This window comes from Desmodus rotundus, chromosome 7, assembly GCF_022682495.2.
Source record: "Desmodus rotundus isolate HL8 chromosome 7, HLdesRot8A.1, whole genome shotgun sequence".
NCBI classification, from domain to species: Eukaryota; Metazoa; Chordata; class Mammalia; order Chiroptera; family Phyllostomidae; genus Desmodus; species Desmodus rotundus.
In genome coordinates, this window is record NC_071393.1 from 129,415,212 (window position 1) to 129,433,463 (window position 18,252).

An 18,252-nucleotide genomic window follows, 5' to 3' on the forward strand; every position below is an offset into this window, starting at 1 on the left:
GTAATGCAAAATGGAAAAAGCTTTGCAAGAAGTGTGTACAGAGTACCGATCTGCTGAGAACTGCCTCGGGGACATGTGGCCACAACCTCCAAGGTGGCCCCAGTGATCCTTACCTGCTGGCACTCACACCCCCGTGTAGTCCCTCCCACAGTGCACCAGGGTTGGTTTGTGTGGATAATAAAAAAGTGATGATACGAAAGTTCTGAGATTAGGGTATAAAAAACTGCAGCTTCCATCTTGAGTATACTCATTCCCTCTCTCTCTGTTTTCTTCTCTTTTTAATGGTGGTAGTAGTGGTGGGTGGTGGTGGTGGTTTGTTCTCTTGAACTCCACACTCTGGAGGAAGCTAGCTGCCATGTCACGAGCAGCCCGATGAAAAGTCCCACATGGCAGGGAACTGAAGGCTTCTGCCAACAGCCATGTACGTGAGCTTGAAAACGGACCCTCCAGCCCTAGTCAAGCCCTCAGACGAGACAGACTGCAGGCCTGCCAGTAGCTCCAACCTCCTGAGAGACCCTGAGTCAGAACCACCTGTCGAGGCCACAGGCAGATCGCTGACCCTCACGAACGTGGGTGATAATTAATATATGCTGATTTAAACCACAACGTTTGGGGGGTCATTTGTTACACAGCCAGAGATGACTAGCACAGGTGATATTCAAAGTGGATCTCAAAAGATGAATTTGCCCAGCAGAGACGGAAAGGCGAACAAAGCCGCTCATTCTAGCAGTGTCACGTGCAAAGCCGCAGACCAGAAAGTGCGGGACATGAGTGGGGAACGGGAGCTTGGTGTGGCCAGAGCTTGAGCTGGCTGGGAGGGGACAGCATATGGCCGTACAGATGGGCCAGGTGGAAGAAGGGCTGAGGATTCTGTTAGTTTTGTTGAGACAGGGCAGGGAGAAGCTAGGAAAATTCCTTGGCTAGTGGAATAGGAAAACTGAGACAGAGAGCTGAACACAGTGGCCGAGCAATTTACAGCCGGGGCAGAGGGTCACCAGGGCGGCTGGAAGGCCTGAGCGCCCGGTGGGGGCGCAAAACCGGGGAAAACAAGGACCTCACCCCCAAGGCAACCTCCTCTCCCCTGGCCTTTCCTCCCTGGAGACCACCTCTAGGCCTCAGTTGTATTTCGGCTCCAGGCCCAGAACAGCAGCAAAACCAGGTGGGTGACGCCAGGACCAACTGCAGTGACTGCAATGACCCCCTGCCCTGGCGCTGACCAATCAGAGCAGACCCTGAGAGGGCACACCTGGGCAACTGATGAGTATTCTACTGAGATCCGTGCCCCCCCACCCCCTAGGCCTCCTCTAAGATTCCCCTCAGCAAGAGAGATAAAAGTTTCCAGACAAAGGACCCTGGGCAAGTGCTCTCCCTCTGGGGAGCAGCCGGAGCATTCCCTTTCCTTTCTTCTCCCCACACCCACCCCACTTCTTTCTCCACAGGCACGTGTCTCCTAGACTCTAAGGCAATGCGCAGCTGGCAGCTGGTCCCAGGCAGATCCCCTGAACCTGTCCCCAAGGCCCCCTTTTCTCCGCCTTCCCAGGGAGCTAAGGCAGCCCAGCCCAGGCTCCCTGTTGCTTCTTCCATGCTCAGCCCTTCCTTGTTTCACTGTCCCCAGCTTTAATAAATGTATCTTCATAGTCACCTGGACTCGTGTTGTGAAATTTTCCTGCACGAAGTCAAGAACCCACACACTACAGCTGGACTTCGGCTGAAACCACCCAGAAAGAGGCATTCTGGAGCTCCTAGGGGCAGCTTGCCTCCATTCAGGGAAAGCCTGAATGAGAATGAAGGCAGAGTGGAGGAAAGCAGAGCCTGGAGTTGGAGGCAGGTGGGGTTTCTGACATTGTTTAAACACTGTGATTCCACAAAAGCCCATACACTTCATTTTTATGTATGCCAGCTTGTTGCTCACTTAGCTGGGGTCCTCCAGAAAGGCGGGCCTGGGACGAAGGCCTATTTGCTACTACTTTACAAGGGGGTGTGACCCCCAAGGGCAGAAATGGGAGACAGGGAAGGGGAGGGGGAGGAGCCACTGCCACCACGAGGATGCTCCACCTGGCAGGGCCCTCCTCACAAAAGCCACTTGAGTCCATCTCAGGACGGTCCGAGGAGGGAAAAGGGTGAGAAACGATCCACTTGTCACATCTCCCAATGCTGAAAGGTTTGCCTAAGGGGGATAAACTCCCCGACGGTCCCCCAGTTGTCCCCATGGCTTATAGAGACTTTGGGAACATGAGAACTTACAGTATTTGGGGAAGAAGACAAGAATGAAAGGAATAACTGCCCGGTGGTGACTGTTTCGAAGAAACACAGCAGCACATTCTGGAAGGTGGTCAGGAAAGGCCATCTGAAAAGGTGGTGAATCCAAGTGAAGACCTGAAGAAGGAGCAGGAGTTAGCCGGGCCGAGGGCAAGCAGGTGGGGAAGAGCCCCCAGGAAGAGAAGACAGTAGATGGGAGTGTGTTTGGGGAACTATAAGACCAGCACCCTGCAGCATTTAGAGAAAGGCAGATCAGTAAGCATTTATGGAGCACCAAGTGTATACAAGGACACAGCCCCAATTGCATTGATTGCCCCACCCCTTCCCCCTTTTCTCAGAGAACTGGGACTTCTTTCCAGCCAGCACCTTGCAGTTGCCATAGAAACAACTTCTATCTACCATTGGAGCACACCCCTCTGGCCACAATTGATTGGACTAGAGGTGAACACCTCACTGAGGCTGGACCAATCAGAGTCTTGATCCCTGGAGACTGGGGGGGATTGGGACCAAGAGCATGATAAAGCTTTCAGCACAGGGCTGGACAAGTTGCACGTCTGTTAGGAGATGCTGACAGCCAGGGTTTCAGCCTAGAAGACCAGGGAGCAGTGGAAGACACTCTGCAGAAAGAAGGTGTTGATGGGACAGATGCAAGAGATGTGGATCCAGGAGAGAACTTGACTTCTGTTCCTCCAAGACATAGATGCACACCTGCCCTGGGGCTCCTTGAAACAAAGCCCCCTTTCACTTAAACTGCATCTAGTGGATTTCTATCTTTCGCAAGGAAACAAGCCCTGGCCAATACCTTGTTAAGTGCTAGGGCTTTATAGATGCTTCAAATGTGGCAGGGTCTCCTCCCTGAAGAAAGTCATAAACCAGCGGGAGAGACAGACACACACTAAACATTAACATTAAGTGCTATAATAGACATTTGTTCAGGACAGGGAGGTTGTGTGCAGAGAAAGGAAGGTAACAGATATGAAAACATTTTGAAAAGGAAAACACGGTAGGCATGTCCTCTAAAATCACACGTAGGACATTGAATTGCATTTCTATTTTCATTTTAATCAAGAACACAGCCACTCTACTTTCAGAATGACACTACTTTACACGGCAGGTGCTGGCCTCTTATGTGGCAATGGGCAAATTACCCAGGATCTCATGCTTTTAGCTGTTTGGAGATTGGGTGAAGAAATGACATTACGATCTCCCAGACAACTGGGAGGCATCTGCCCTTTCTGCCCCGGCTTCCCTGGCTGCATCAACCTCTCCTTGACTCTATGGAATGAAAAGACTGTGGACTTGGCCAAAATAAAATCTCACAAGTGCATTACCAGTGGAGGCATTCACCAACGGGCACACCTTGGCTGCGGGAACCACGGGTGGTGACATTATGTCTGCAGAGAAGGTGTGACTGCTTCCACCTAAACAATCTTCAAAATCATCCAGTCCAAAAACTGAAGTAGTTTATGAAAGAGCGATGATACCTCGTTGAGAAATACCTTCCCTCCACCCTCATCACAGACAGACATCTGCTTACTCCTGCCAAACTTTTGATGGCCAAAACAACAGCAGGAGCCGAGCTTAGGGGCTCCCTGGTGCACAGGAACTAAGCAGCTTTTGGTGTCAAGCTGACCCAGGTTCAAATCCCAGCTCTACAGACTGCCAGCTATGGGGTCTTGGGCAAATTACTTAATCTCTGTGGCTCAATTTCCTCATCCATTGAAGGAAGTGAAAGACACTGATAAAAGATCAGCTGTGGGAGTGGATGGCTAAATAACAGAACATGGTAGAGCTGTGGGGTTAAATGAGAGAAGGCCGATAAGCACAACCTAGCACAAAAGGGAGGTTAAAAAACTGTCTCCTTGTACGCATGACCCATGAACGAGGAATGATGAACGATGACATGAAGGGTGGGGAGGGACTGCCTGAGGGAGTAGGGGTGCTGGGTAGCGGGGGGCAAAGGGGGAAAATCAGGACAACTGTAATAGCATAATTAATAAAATATAATTTTAAAAGCAGCTGTACATTTCTTCTCTTGTATCCTGGAGCGAACTGGTTTTCTGGGACAGGCCGGGAGGGCAGGGCTTGCTTTCCAGCGGAGCTGATGGAGGAGGGATCAGAGTCCCATCGCTCACACCCGATGAGGATGATGGCGTTTCTGGAGACTTGCTTGTATCGTTTAAAATTCGCTAACTCAAGAATGATTTACCCGGAAGAAAAACTCTAAAGCTGGAGCTGCGCTTCTCAGAGCACAGCACCCACCACGGTGGTGTGGCGCTACCATGCAGCTGTCACGCTGCACCATCTCTGTCACGCTGCTGAAGGCTCACCGGGAAATTCACATCACCGCCATCCCAGCGACCGGCTTCCTTCCAGCGCTCCATCGTGGCTGACCTTCCCACCAGCGTGAGTAGATCGCATGGCCGCGTTTTGCAGCCCCTGCGCTTCCAAGGCCGCTGGAACTCCTAAGTCCCAACGTCCCCACTAAACAACCAGTGGTCCCAGCTGTTGCTCAGGATGCGTCTTCGTTTAACCGAGACCCTGGCGCCACCCTGTGGCAACATCATGAACGGTGTACAATCCTCAGTCCCACCCGATGTGACACTGAGGGATTTTGACTAACTTTTTATTGGGTGGGGTTCTCTATTTCAATTATGGGGCATAACATGAGACCTTATTTAGGAAATTTCAGATTTCCACATTCAAATGGACATAAAATGTAATTGCACTATTCTTGATTAACTTCAATCTCAACTCCAGGTCCAGAGGTTTCTATTCCTTTTCCCAACCGGAACATTTTTCAGAGGGCTACTAAAGGTTGGGGTTAAAATAATGTGTGTGTGTATAAAATGAACTTTCTTTTCTGTGGGCACCGTATCTATACTACAATTAGCCTTGGCTGGGGTTGCGGGGGCTGTGTGGGTCACCCCCCTTTTATGAGGAGGACTGGGAAGCGGATAAAAATGTAACAGTTGGCCCAACTGCCCACAGTTAGTGTCAGAACTAGGTGTGGCTCTCCTGGTTACTAAAACCAACCCTCCGACAATGTTGCAGTTTAATTGTTCCACGTTTCAGTCATCACTTCTTACTTTTGTGTCCCGCTGCTCCTCCCACCCCTCAGAGAGAGAGAGTGAAAAGTGCAGGCTTCAAGACAGACAGACCTGGGTTCCTTTGCCAGCTTCGCCAGGCGTGCAGCTTGGGTAAACGCCAAACCAATCCGAGCCTTAGGTTTCTCTACCTTTACCGATAAAATTGAGGTCGTCACACATACCAGTGCATGAAAAAACTGGTGAAATCCCAATAAGGTCTGTAGACTGTCCCCATGTCGGTTTCCTGGTTGTGATATTGTCCTTTGTTACACCAGATGCCACCATTAGGGGAAGCCGGGTAAGAGCAGACAGGACGCTCTGTGCTGTGTTCGCAACTTCCTGTGAGACTGATGGTCTACATTTTAAAATGTAAGTAGTGCATTGATAAAGACAATCTCCAAAATATATTTTCGTTATTTAAAAAAGATCTATTCTCCCAATTAAATGAGGTGCTTATTCATGGAACACACCCCAAAAGATAACCAGGTCATTAAAATGGGTTTACATTTACTGTAAATTCAGTATCTCTTCCTTCTGAAAAGTTAATGGTGGTAGTAAACATGGCTCGCCTCTCAGCACAACCACATCAAAATTACAACTGAAATATAAAACAACCATCACTCAGAACCGTCAGAAATCGAGTTGAATGGAAGTCTGGCAACTATAGAATTAAAGAATCCATCCGGACTGGTAGGAGGGCACAGTTGCAGAACAGACTGGCCCCTCACCCACGTGTGGTGGATAAAAATTCTGGGGGGTTGTCTCAGGAGCCAGGAGTCCCAGCCCCACACCAGGCTCCCCCAGCCCAGGGTTCCAATGCCAGGAGGGTAAGTCCCCAGAACTTCTGGCTGCAAACACCAGTGGGGTTAAGTCAGTGGAAGAAACTTCTGGAGTCCCAAGCAGTTCCCCTTAAGGGACCCACGCATGGAAGGAAATAGACATGCAAATCCAGGAAGCACAGAGTCCCAATTATGATGGATGCAAAGAGGCCCACTCCAAGACACATCATTATTAAAAGGCCAGAGGGTAAAGATAAAGAGAGACTCTTAAAAGCAAGAGAAAAGAAGTTAGTTACTGGAAGGTTGCCAGATGCGAGGGGGAAGGGGGAGAATGGGTGAAAAGGTGAGGGGATTAAGAAGTACAAATAGGCAGTTACAAAGTAGCCATGAGGATGTACAGTATAGGAAATGGAGGAGCCAAAGAACTCCGCATGACCCATGGACATGAACAATGGCGGGGGGAGTGCCTGAGGGAGTAGGGGACCCTGAGTGGAAGGGGGCAAAGGGGGAAAAATAAGGACAACTTTAATAGCATGATCAATAAAATATAATTTAAAACATTTTTTTTTTAAAAAAAAGAACCCACACATGGACTCACCTACTCAGACTCACTGCCTCTGAGCTCCAGCACCGGGGTAGCAGCTTGAGAGGCACCAGTGGCATCAAGGGAGGAACTGAAGTGTCTGGCATCAAGCGAGCATAGGCCTTGTCTCTTTGCTAAGCCCTCCTCCGACAGAGCCGTCAAGCTGGTGCCATATAAGAGACTCCATCAATCAGGCTCACACTGTTTGACCCACCTTGGAGATCCCCAGAGACTCTGCCCCACCCAGCTTATGGGCCCACCCAAGCTACTTTTCCATATGAATGGATGGTCTTAGGTCATGACTCACAACTTCCTAAATCCTCTCAGACAAGCAACAGCTGGCCTCAGTAAGCCCCAGGCCCAGCACTAGCAGCAGCCAGCCAAGATTCACAGTTTGACTTTGCCAGGGAATCTCCAAGCTCAGCACAAGTAGCAGCCATCTCAGATTGCTTTATAGATCAGGCAGGGTGGCCCCAGGCAAAACAGAGGTTGGGGCTGACCTTGGCCTGCACCACCCAGGAAACTCCAGGGCCTGCACACCTAGTGGACAGCTACAGACCAGGTCAGAGCACCACCACCCTGCCCCTGCACAGCTGATCCTCCACTGAGGGTGGAGGTTGGTGGTCAGGGGCTACAGCCAGTCCTTGCAGCTGACTGGCCTGGGTAAATCCCTCCCATTGACCTGCCAACAGCAACCAAGGCTCAACTACAAGAGGAGGGTGTACTCAGCCCACACAAAGGATGCACCTTGAGTACCCAGCTTGGGTGATAAGGGAGGCTGTGCCACGGGACCCTACAGGACATCTACTACCTTAGGCCACACTACCAAGACAGGGAGTCATAGCAGCTCTACCTACTACACAGAAACAAACACAGGGAGGCTGCCAAAACAAGGAGACAAAGAAACATGGTCCAAGTGAAAGAACAGATCTAAACTCCAGAAAAAGAGCTAAACATAATGGAGATAAGCAATCCATCAGATGCAGAGTTCAAAACACTGGTTATAAGGATGCTCAAGGAACTTAGTGAGGACCTCAAAAGCATAAAAAAGATCCAGTGAGAAATGAAGGATTCACTAATTGAAATAAAGAACAATTTACAGGGAAACAACAGTAGAGTGAATGGAGCCAAGAATCAAATCAATGATTTGGAACATAAGGAAGCAAAAAACAACCACACAGAACAAGAAGAAGAAAGAAGAGTCCAAAAAAATGAAGATAGTATAAGCAGCCTCAGGACAACTTCAAGAAGTCCAACATTCACATCATAGGGGTGCTGGAAGGAGAAGAGAAAGAGCAAGAAATTAGAAATCTATTTGAAAAAATAATGAAAGAAAACTTCCCTACTTTGGTGAAGGGGATATACATGCAAGTCCAGGAAGCACAGAGAGTCCCACACAAGATGGATGCAAAGCGGTCCACTCCAAGACACGTCATAATTAAAACGCCAAAGGTTGAAGATAAAGAGAGAATCTTAACAGCAGCAAGAGAAAAGCAGTTAGTTACCTACAGGGGAGTCCCTGTAAGACTGTCAGCTGACTTCTCAAAGAAACTCTGCAGCTCGAAGGGACTGGCAAGAAATATTCCAAGTCATGAAAAGCACGGACCTACAGCCAAGATTGCTCTACCCAGAAAAGCTATGATTTAGAATCAAAGTGCAGATAAAGAGCTTTGCAGATGAGAAAAAACTAAAGGAGTTCATCATCACCAAACCATTATTATATGAAATGTTAGACGGACTTATTTAAGAAAAAGAAGATCAAAACTATGAACAATAAAATGGCAATAAATACATATCTATCAACAGTTGAATCTACAAAACAAACTAAACAAACAAGAATAGAGACAGAATCATGGATACGGAGAGTATTTTCACGATTGTCATGCGGGAGGGGGGTGTGGGCGAAGGGGTGAAGAGGTGAGGGGATTAAAAAGTACAAATAGGCAGTTACAGAATAGCCATGGGGATGTAAGGTACAGATAGGAAATGGAGTAGCCACAGAACTTATACACATGACCCACGGACGTGAACTATGGTGGGGGCAGTGCCTGAGGGAGTAGGGGGCCCTGGGTGGAGGGGGGCAAAGGAGGGAAAATAAGGATAGCTTTAATAGCATAATCAATAAAATAGAATACAAAATATTATGTTAAAAAAGTTAATGGCATAAAGGTTACATTATTGTTTTTGCAATTTATTTTTAAATTTTATTAAATTTCCCTGAGTGACCTTGGTTATTAAGCGTATATAGGTTTCAAGTGTACAACTCCATATGACACATCATCTGTATATTGCAGTGGGTGTTCACCACTCAAAGTCAAGTCTCCTGCCTTCACAATATAACTGACCCCCTATACCCTCTTCTACGTCCCCCTCAAAAGGTATTTTCCAATGTTAGTGCTCACCTGGTCTTTCCTGAATGACAGGGAAATGCTTATGTACTAATGTCACTTGAAGAAAAAAAGAACTACTGGATTTCACTCAAAGTGTGCTTACAACTGTCTTGCACGAAGGAAACTTATGTAGAGAAATCCCAAAGTTAATGGTCCAAGTGCGCGATGCTCTGACCGCTGCCCTGTGCATCTGGAACTAATACAGAGTGATGCTGAATGTGGGCTGCACCTGAAAACCTCAAACAAGTAAAAAGATATTAAATAGCCAAAGACCCACAGAAATTAGGAATTTTGCATCATTACTGTGAAAAACACATTAAGTACCGATGCTATTCTGTTTCAAAGATTATTTTATTTTTTATTTTTAGAGAGAGGGGAAGGGAGGGAGAAAGAGAGGGAGAGAAACACTGAAGTGAGAGAGAAACATCAACTGGTTGCCTCTTGTAAGCGTCCCTCCTGGGGTCTGAACCTGCAACCCCAGCAGGTGCCCTGACCGGGAATCAAACCTTTCACTTTGCGGGACGATGCCCGACCAACTGAGCCACACTGGTCAGGGCTATTCTGTTTTATTCTATGTCATTTATCTTGACAGATCAACTAATTCTAAAAATTAGAAGTGAACTAATTCTAAAAAAAAAAATTAATGGTGACTATGTCTGAGTAGTGGGAATTTCTTCGGTTCCTACCCATTCGACTGTGCTTTCTGAATTCTCTGTGATGAATCTGACACATAATCAGGGGAGACAACACTTCACCAAAAGAAGAACAGACTTTGACGCTGAGCCAGACAATCCAAGACGCGTAGCTGCCATTCGCTCTGCACAGGGTTGGCCTCAGGGAGTTGAGGCCCTCTTCATCATTTAACAGAATGAATTCTAACATAAATTATACATGCCTATGTTAACAGTCCACAAAGTGTACTAGGGTGCAAAGGGAGTTCCCTGACTGCCTCCTTCCTACTTTCCAGAGGAAAGCATCGTTCATTGTTTTGTTTTGGTTTTCACACTGCACTAATTTTTTAACCTTTTTTGAGAAGTTTGCATCTCAAGTTTCAAGGAAGCACTGTGGAGAGGCAATCTTATGTTGTTAACTTCCAGGAGTCCCACTCTGGCCAGGATTGTATCAGGCTTCCTGGAGGAGGTGTCTACACTTGTGCTTGGAAATTCACCCCTCCTTCCCTCCATCTATTGGAGTCTTCCCGCACTGTTTCTACAGGTGAGCTTGGATACCTCCAAGCCCCGTGCATGTGGCCACTGAGTAATCTCTTTTTGTTTTCTAATCCTCTCCCCACACAACTCAGGGGGGTGATTTTTGGGTTGGATATGTAGGCGGATTCATGAAGGTCTATGAATTCTGTCTTAAGTTTTAAATGTTGTGTTTTCATTTTTGGATGATCTGGATGACCACCCCAGAAACACGTGCTGTTTCACAATTTTAAAACCTGCTTTTCCACTTGGATTAAGGTCATGGTCATGGCAGACGAATCCGTGCACAGTCTCATCCAAGGCAAGTGCTCCCACAGAGTTCAAATAGAGGAGGAAGGCGAGGGACCTGTTCGGTTCTGTGAGATCATGGACTTCGCGTCTCCCGCCTCCTTCCCATCCAACTGGAGACAATAGGTATTAGCAGGAAGTGTGGTATAAATAAACAATAAAGGAGGTTCACTAAATACTACTTAAATGTTTTCTGTATTATATTTTGGGGGTGCATGATTAAATTATTTGGCTCATTAGAAAGTGGACAGGTACTTGAAGAGGAATTTATTATTCAAAATAAAAAATTAACAATGATAATATCTGTGGCTCAAATAATGGTCCATTATCTTCCCCCCAAAACAAAAATGTTGAGACTACATCCTTCTCTTATTAAACTACACACCAGCGATTCCCAGTGATTCAGTTTCAGTAAAATATCATCCATCACTAGACCAAAGGTGGAAATTTAAATTCTGGACTCTCTGTTTGTGGTTTTTGGTTTATTTTAGTTTAAAAGCTGAGGCAGCGTATAAGCTTTTTAAATATGGAAATTTAACAGCTTTGTTTTTCTCCCTTTTTTCTCTGCCTTGGAAGCATTCAACCCAAACCAGGAAGTGAACACATACCCCTGTGCAAATATTCCCAAATGTTTTCCTCCTCTTTCCCCTAGCAGATGGGGAACGAGTCTCTCCAGCCCTCGGAGCCAGAGAAACCAGTTGTTTGATGGGTAATGACTTAATGTCCAGTTTGATGGGCCAATAGGGTCCACCAGGAAGAACAAAGAGCAGGGCTTTTGTGCGGAGGGATTGGGGTGGGGGGACTGCGTGGGAGACAGAGGGGCCTGGGCTGTGCTGGAACCTCCCCAGCTTCTGCCCAGAAACTCTAAATACAGACACCTCTGTCCTCTGCACCCAGAACGGAGTCAGGGACTCACCAGGGACTGCCCAGCGGGGACAGCACTCAGCAATTCCACGATTCCACATGACTGCTCTGTCCTGCTGTGACTATTTAGTGCGTAGGCACCTCTGTGAACTGCTCCAGGACCCCTGAGGGCTGAAAGGCACGCCTGGCCACCCAGCAGCCAGGGTGGGAGGAGGTCTTGCAGCTGGAGGCCCCCAACCTGGCACAGTCACTGCAGATGCCCCAGTCACCCACCAACCCACTGGAGAGACATCGCTGCTGGTCCGTGTGAGAGGGCACAATAGAGTGTGTTCCAGGTGCTGAAGGAATCTGGAGGCCGGAGCTGACCACTGTCGCTGAGACACACGGACAGGAGCACCAAGCAGCGGGCAAGGTGTCCCTTCCCTCTTCCTCCCTGGTTTTCTCTAGATGGGCTGGCCCAGGAATCTGGAGTGTGGCTTTCAGAGGCCCAGTTCCAGGGCAGGTAGGGGGCAGTCCACCACCACCCCCCCACCCCCCACCAAACTGAGCTACCTGGCTAGGGCAGAACTGGGCTATTTTTAAGAGGTAGGTACTGAAGTATGTAGAGACAAATGCTATAATGTTTGGGATGTGCTTTAAAAATATTATAAGGGTGCCCCGGCCCATGTGGCTCAGTTGGTTGGGTGTTGTCCTGCAAACCAGAGGGTCGCCAGTTCAATTCCCTATCAGTGCACACGACTGGGTTGTAGGTATGGTTCTTGGCTGGGATATGTGCAAGAGACAACGTGTAGCGTTTCTCTGCAACATCCACGTTTCACTCCCTCTCCTTCTCCCTCCTTTCTCCTCTCTCTAGAATCAATACAAGAAAAAAAGATATGTCCACACATTTAAAAAACATATTATAATGGTAGACTCGAATTTTGACCATTGCCTTTAGGTAAGCAGTATGATTTCTAGCAGCCTGTCTTCTTGCTCTTAGTACAGGACTATTTTTAAAACAAGTGTGTAATATTGTAATAAGTGAAAGAAGCAATGAAACTATTTGTAAAAATATTTAAAACCCATGGAGAGATATTTGGTTAAACACTGTCTGTTAAACACACATGTTTATCTGCATTTCCACCTGAAACGCATCCAAAATGACAGTCAAGAGCGGAAGCAAATGGAAGCCTACCAGAAGAAGAAGGGGCTGCGCCGACTGTCGAAGGGAGATGTGTCCTAGTCTGTTCGGGCAGCACAGCAAAATGCCACAGCCGGGGTAAAACAACAGAACGGTACTTCTCATTGTTCCGGAGGCTGGAAGCCCAAGATCAGGGTGTCAGTGTGATTGGGCGAGGAACCTCTTCTGGGGTAAAAACTTCCCATATCCCTACGTGGTGGACAGGGCTGGGGGTCTCTCTGGGGTCCCTTCCACAAGGGCACTCATCCCACTCATAGGGGATTTACCCTTCTGATGTAATTGTCTCCCAATGGCCCTACCTCCTAATGCCACCAGCTTTGGGGGTCAGGACTTCAACATATATAAATTTTGGGTGGGGGGAGATAAACATTCAGACCATTGCAAGATGTCAACACACTTTTGGAACAGGGAGAAGATTGGAAGGACTGGTACTGACCCTAGGAGAGCAGAGGAAGCTACGCTGTAAATTCCTTGAGACGGGGGCAACTGAAAGCAAATCTGCACCCTTCACAGAGCTTCCAAACAGTGTGCCAGCACTGGAGACAGAGCAGGCGTGGCCAGGGCCTGGGACTGCAGAGGGAAGGTGTAAAAGGTTGCACAAAGCCCCCAAAGGTATCAGGTGCTGATCCCTGGAAACTGTGCAACCAGACTTGGAAAAAGGGACTTTGCAGATGTGATTAAGAATCCTGAGAAGGAGAGATGGTTCTGGATTATCCAGAGGGGTCTGAAATGTAATCACATGCCCTTAGAGAAGGAAGGCAGAGGGGGTTTGACTCAGGAGCAGAGGAAAAGGCCATGTGAAAAGTGGGGCAGCAAGAGATCTACAAGTGGTGGCTTTAAAGACTGGGCTGATGAGACCACAAGCCATGGAATGCCAGCGGCCACCACAGCTGCGGAGGCGAGGAAGGGATTTCCCCTCACAGCCCCCGGGGGCGTGCGGCCCTGCCCACACTCTGAGTTGGGATCAACGAAACTGGTTTTGGGCTTCGGGCCCCCAGACTTGTGAGAGAATAAGTTTTTATTGTTTTAAGCTGCCATGTTTGTGGTACTTTGTTACAGTGGCCCCAGGGGACATGCGGGGAGTTTGACTGGAAGTCAAATATAAGGGGCTGTAGGACGGATGCCCGGGAGCCCCACCCCAGCCCCAGCTGCTCACCTTGGCAGTAGATAGCAGGTTTAGTCCCTGGACAAGCTGAACTTGAACCAGAGATGCTCCTGACTCAGGGATGTGAGATGCACAGTGTGGGGTGCAGGTGAGGATCCTGACGAGTAAGGAGAGTCTGTATTCCAAGAGCCACCCAGGGCCTGTCTCCCATCTGGCTCCTAAAACGGCAGTAGGCAGGCTCATCCCCCTGGGGCAGGAGACGAAAGGGTCATTCCCCAGAGAAAACGAACCAGGTGAGAAAGAAGACCTTAGCTACTGCCATTAGGGGTGACCTGCTGTTCTGTCATCCTGTGTGAGGCCTCCAGCCCCCCATGACAATTCGAGTTCTACCAGTTATTTCATGCCGCGCGTTAAGATGAGAACTGAGCCCTGACCAGTGTGGCTCAGTGAGTGGGGCATAGTCTCACAAACCAAAGCCAGTTCGATTCCTGGTCAGGGCACATGACTGGGCTGCACGTTCAGTCCCTGGTCATGTGTGCAAGAGGCAATCGGCTGATGTTTGCATTGATGTTTCTCTTCTTCTCTCTCTGCCTCCCTTTCCCTCTCTATTAAAAAAAGACAGAGAGATGATGATTGATAGCTAAGGAGCCTCCCACATTTTGAGAATCCACAACACGTTTTCTTGGACTCACTTGCGAAAAGTTTCCAACAGGAAAGAGAGAACAAACAAACAAAAAGGTGAAGACAAAAAAGGAAAGAGAGAACAAAACAAACAGAAGAAAGGAAACCTGGACGTGGGGCTACCTATCAGTGGGACAGGAACACCCTAAGAGACAGACCCTACGGCTTCTTCACAGGTGAGGGGCTCAGACAGCCACCCAGGGGCCTCACCCAAGGGATGGATCTGTCTGGACGGAAGAGCAACAGGCAGGGAGGAAACAATAGAAAACTAAATCAGCGAAGTAAAATCCAACAGACGAAAAGGCTGGAACTGATACCCTAAGAGTGAGTGGTCATAAAGGAAAATGAGCCACTGAGACAGGCTGCCTTTTTCAAGTACACGTGCGTCCCAGTCCACACACTCTTCTCACGGGGGACTGCCTCGGGGCCAAGGCTCTTTCCTTGGGGAGGGGGTGGCTGTGAGCGAGGCTGTGCCTGCCCAGCTGGTGAGCGGTGAGAGCAGCAGAGGCAATGCTATGTGACTTCTGGAGCTAGGTCAGAAAAAAGGATCCAGCGTCTGCCCGACTCTCTGCATGTTTGCTCTTGGAGCCCAGCTGCCGTGTTGCAAGGAAGTCCAGGCCACATGAAAGGCCTGGCAGACAAAATGCTGTGTTCTGGCAGACAGCACGCCCCCAGCGAGGCCCTGGGCTGACCCTAGCACAGCTGGCAACCAAGTGCATGGCCAGGCTGCCAGAGGTTCTAGTCCCGCTGCCTTCGAGTCTTCTAGTGGAGGCCCCGGGCAGCATGTCACAGACAAGCCGTCCCCACTGAGCCTTGCCTGAACTCCTGACCCAGAGACATCGTGGGAGATAGTAAACGACCACTGCTGTTTTAAACCACGACGCTGTGGGGTAGTTAGGGAGTAATAGTTAATGGGTAGTAACAGTCATATAGCCATAGTTTTTTCCTTTTAACCTGGATCTAATTGAGGAAGTAAAAAAACCTATTTACTTTTTTTTTTTTAAAAAAGATTTTATTTATTTTAAGACAGAGGGGAAGGGAGGGAGAAAGAGAGGGAGAGAAACATTAATGTGTGGTCGCCTCTCACAAACCCCCTACTGGGGACCTGGCCTGCAACCCAGGCATGTGCCCTGACTGGGAATTGACCCTTTTGTTCGTAGGCCAGCGCTCAATCCACTGAGCCACACCAGCCAAGACTAATAAAGGAATTTTATTAGTTAAATATCAAGTAGAAGTAACAAAACTATAGACTTGTTTTAGCTACATATAAAATAGCTGGCTGGCATGGGCAGCCTCCCAGATGGCCTCCAGAGATTCTCACCTGGAATCCACACCCCGGTGTAATCTCCTTTTCTTGGGCTGGATTTATTGACTTGCTTCTAATGAGTAGAATAGGACAGAAGTAATGGGATGTCACCTTTGAGATAAGATTATGAAGAGACTGTGGCTTCCGGCTTGGGTGTTCTCTCACTTTCTCTTGGATTGCTTGTTTCTGGTGGAAATCAGCTCCCTGTCATGAGGCAGCCTGGTGCCAAGGCCGCGTGCGTGCGTGAGCTTGGAAGGTCTCCAAGGGCGGCCACAGCGCTGGCCGACACCCCTGTTGCAGTCTGTCAGACAGCCAGAGCCTCCCAGTTCGGTTGATCTCAGGTTTTCGATTCAAAGGAACTGAGGGCTTTGTGGTAATTTGCTGTGCAGCAACAGGGATCGAATACAACAGCTGTTTGTTGCGTACTTAGTAGGCAGCAGGTAGTTCTCTGAACTTGACATTATTCATTTGGTTTTCACAAGGACCCTACTAGGAAGTGCCATTATTATCCCCATTTTCGGCTGAAGGTAACTGAAGCCCAGGAAGGGTTAATAGACTTGTGGGAGGACAGAGGTAGAAAATGGTGAGGCCGGAATGTGAACTGAGGCGTTCTAGCAGGAGAACCATGCTCACACAAACAAACAAACAAACAAAAATAGCTGCTCATATTTCACTGGAGAGAACTGCGTAATTTGCCCATGCTTCAAACTAGAGATTTGGACAGGGCACAGGATCTCCTTCAGCTAATCGAGAGTTACAATCCTCACTTCCGGTGGGGACTGGGTTGCCCATGAAATTCACAGTTCGGTAAAGTGGGTGAGCAAATCTGGCTTTAGACCCCAAGGAGGAAGAGGGCCACGGCTGCTCGGTGGGGGCTGACAGCGGGGGCAGCACAGTCTGGGCTGCGTTATTTGTTTTGGAGGGAGACAGCAGGGAGTGGCGACAGATAGGGCTTCAGGTGGAACGGCCAGGCACTGGCTCGGCACTGACTGATTCGCGTCCTCAGACCCACCCTCCGAGCGGTCTGCTCAGAGGCTGTTGGGCACAGACTACGGTGCTGGCTCTGGGACCAGACAGCTCTTTGTCGCTTCTAGCTGTGTGACTCTGGGCAAGCCACTCTCCCTGTCCAAAGGTCTGTTTCCTTACTTGAAATTAGGCATAGTGACATGCCCACAAGGCTTGCAGTTAAAATTAAATGAGGTAATACAGGTAAAGCATTTAGCAACATGCCTGACACATAGGAAGGGCTTAATGAATGATAGCCATGATTATTATTATACATAACAAGGCACACCAGAGTACTACTAATTAGTTAAGAAATACCTATCACCTTTCGAGTGTAGAACACCAGGTTGGGCTTATACAGGGATAGAATATACCTTGCTGTCACGGGGAACAGAATCTAGTTAAGGAGTTAGAAAGCACACTCATCAGAAGAGATCCTGATATTATTTGGGAACACATGCTAAGTGACAAATATTAGTTATGTTAAGAACTCGGAGTCAGTTTTTAACTTAAGGATATTCAAATAAAGACAGATCTTTTGAGTCACACAGTTTTAAAGCTAAAAAGTACCATAGATTTTGTAGATCAGTAAGCTGAACTCCAAGAGGAATAAGGGCCTTTACTTCATGTCACAGAGCAAACAACAGGCAGGCTCTGACTTGGGTTCAAGTTTGGCTCTGTGTCCTTGAGCAAGCCACTCGCCTTCGCCGAGCCTCACTTAGCTCCTCTGCGATATTCTATTAATTCAGACCACCCTCTGACTCCCAGCTTACCTCTCAGGGTGGTGACTACGAAACCCTACTTTACATTGAATTAAATTGTTTAATAAACTGGTCCAGTTTATACGGTAATCCCCATGTGCATAAGAAAATGAACACCTCAGCCCTGGCTGGTGTGGCTCAGTGGGCTGGGTGCCGGCCTGCAAACCAAAAGGTGCTGGTTCGAGTCAGGTCAGCGCACACGCCCTGGGTTGGGGACGTGCGAAAGGCAACCGACTGATATTTCTCTTGAATATCCATGTTTCTCTCCCTCTTCCTCCCTCCTCTCCCCCTCTCTACAAATAAATAAATAAAATCTTTTTTTTTAAAAAGGAGAAAAAAGTAAACAAACACCTCTAAAAGCAGAGTTAGGCTTGCTGGTAGCAGAGGCAGGAGGGCGTGTGGGAAACCCAAGATGGCTGAAGAGTATTTCGACCTAAATGTCATTCTCTTTGAAATAACAGGCTTTCAGAAGTTAATCTCTAAAACCATGTAGTTCCCAGTGTTATGAAATGCTCTGGCAGGGAGTGAAGCAGAACTGCTAAGAACGTTCTCACTTGTATAGACAGATCAGTCCATTGGCCAAGGCCAGGCCTCTCTGACAAGCTAATTACAAGATTCTAGGAGTGTCACGGACCTAGAGAGGAAGTCACTGCCCTTCATTGAGCGAGTACTTAAATATTTTTCCACATAAAGGCTTAAGAAAATTTTCCAGTCTTTGAGGGGGGGCAGGTATGACACCACTTACAGAAGAAATAAT

The 18,252-nt window shown here is 48.1% G+C and overlaps 1 long non-coding RNA gene across 3 annotated transcripts in view; it reads right to left on the reverse strand.

Moving 5' to 3' along the window:
• Positions 1–18,252, reverse strand: part of LOC112312007 (uncharacterized) — a 34,547-nt gene that overhangs the window by 11,710 nt on the left and 4,585 nt on the right. For 2 of the 3 annotated variants that reach the window (XR_002975479.3, XR_006656608.3), the window contains exons 3-4: positions 13,794–13,989; positions 10,345–12,753 (exon numbers count right to left, since the gene is read on the reverse strand). This is a non-coding gene — a long non-coding RNA (uncharacterized lncRNA). Of the gene's footprint in view, positions 1–10,344; positions 12,754–13,793; positions 13,990–18,252 lie in introns of those variants that run through there. The other variant, XR_008427266.2, reaches the window with a different exon arrangement.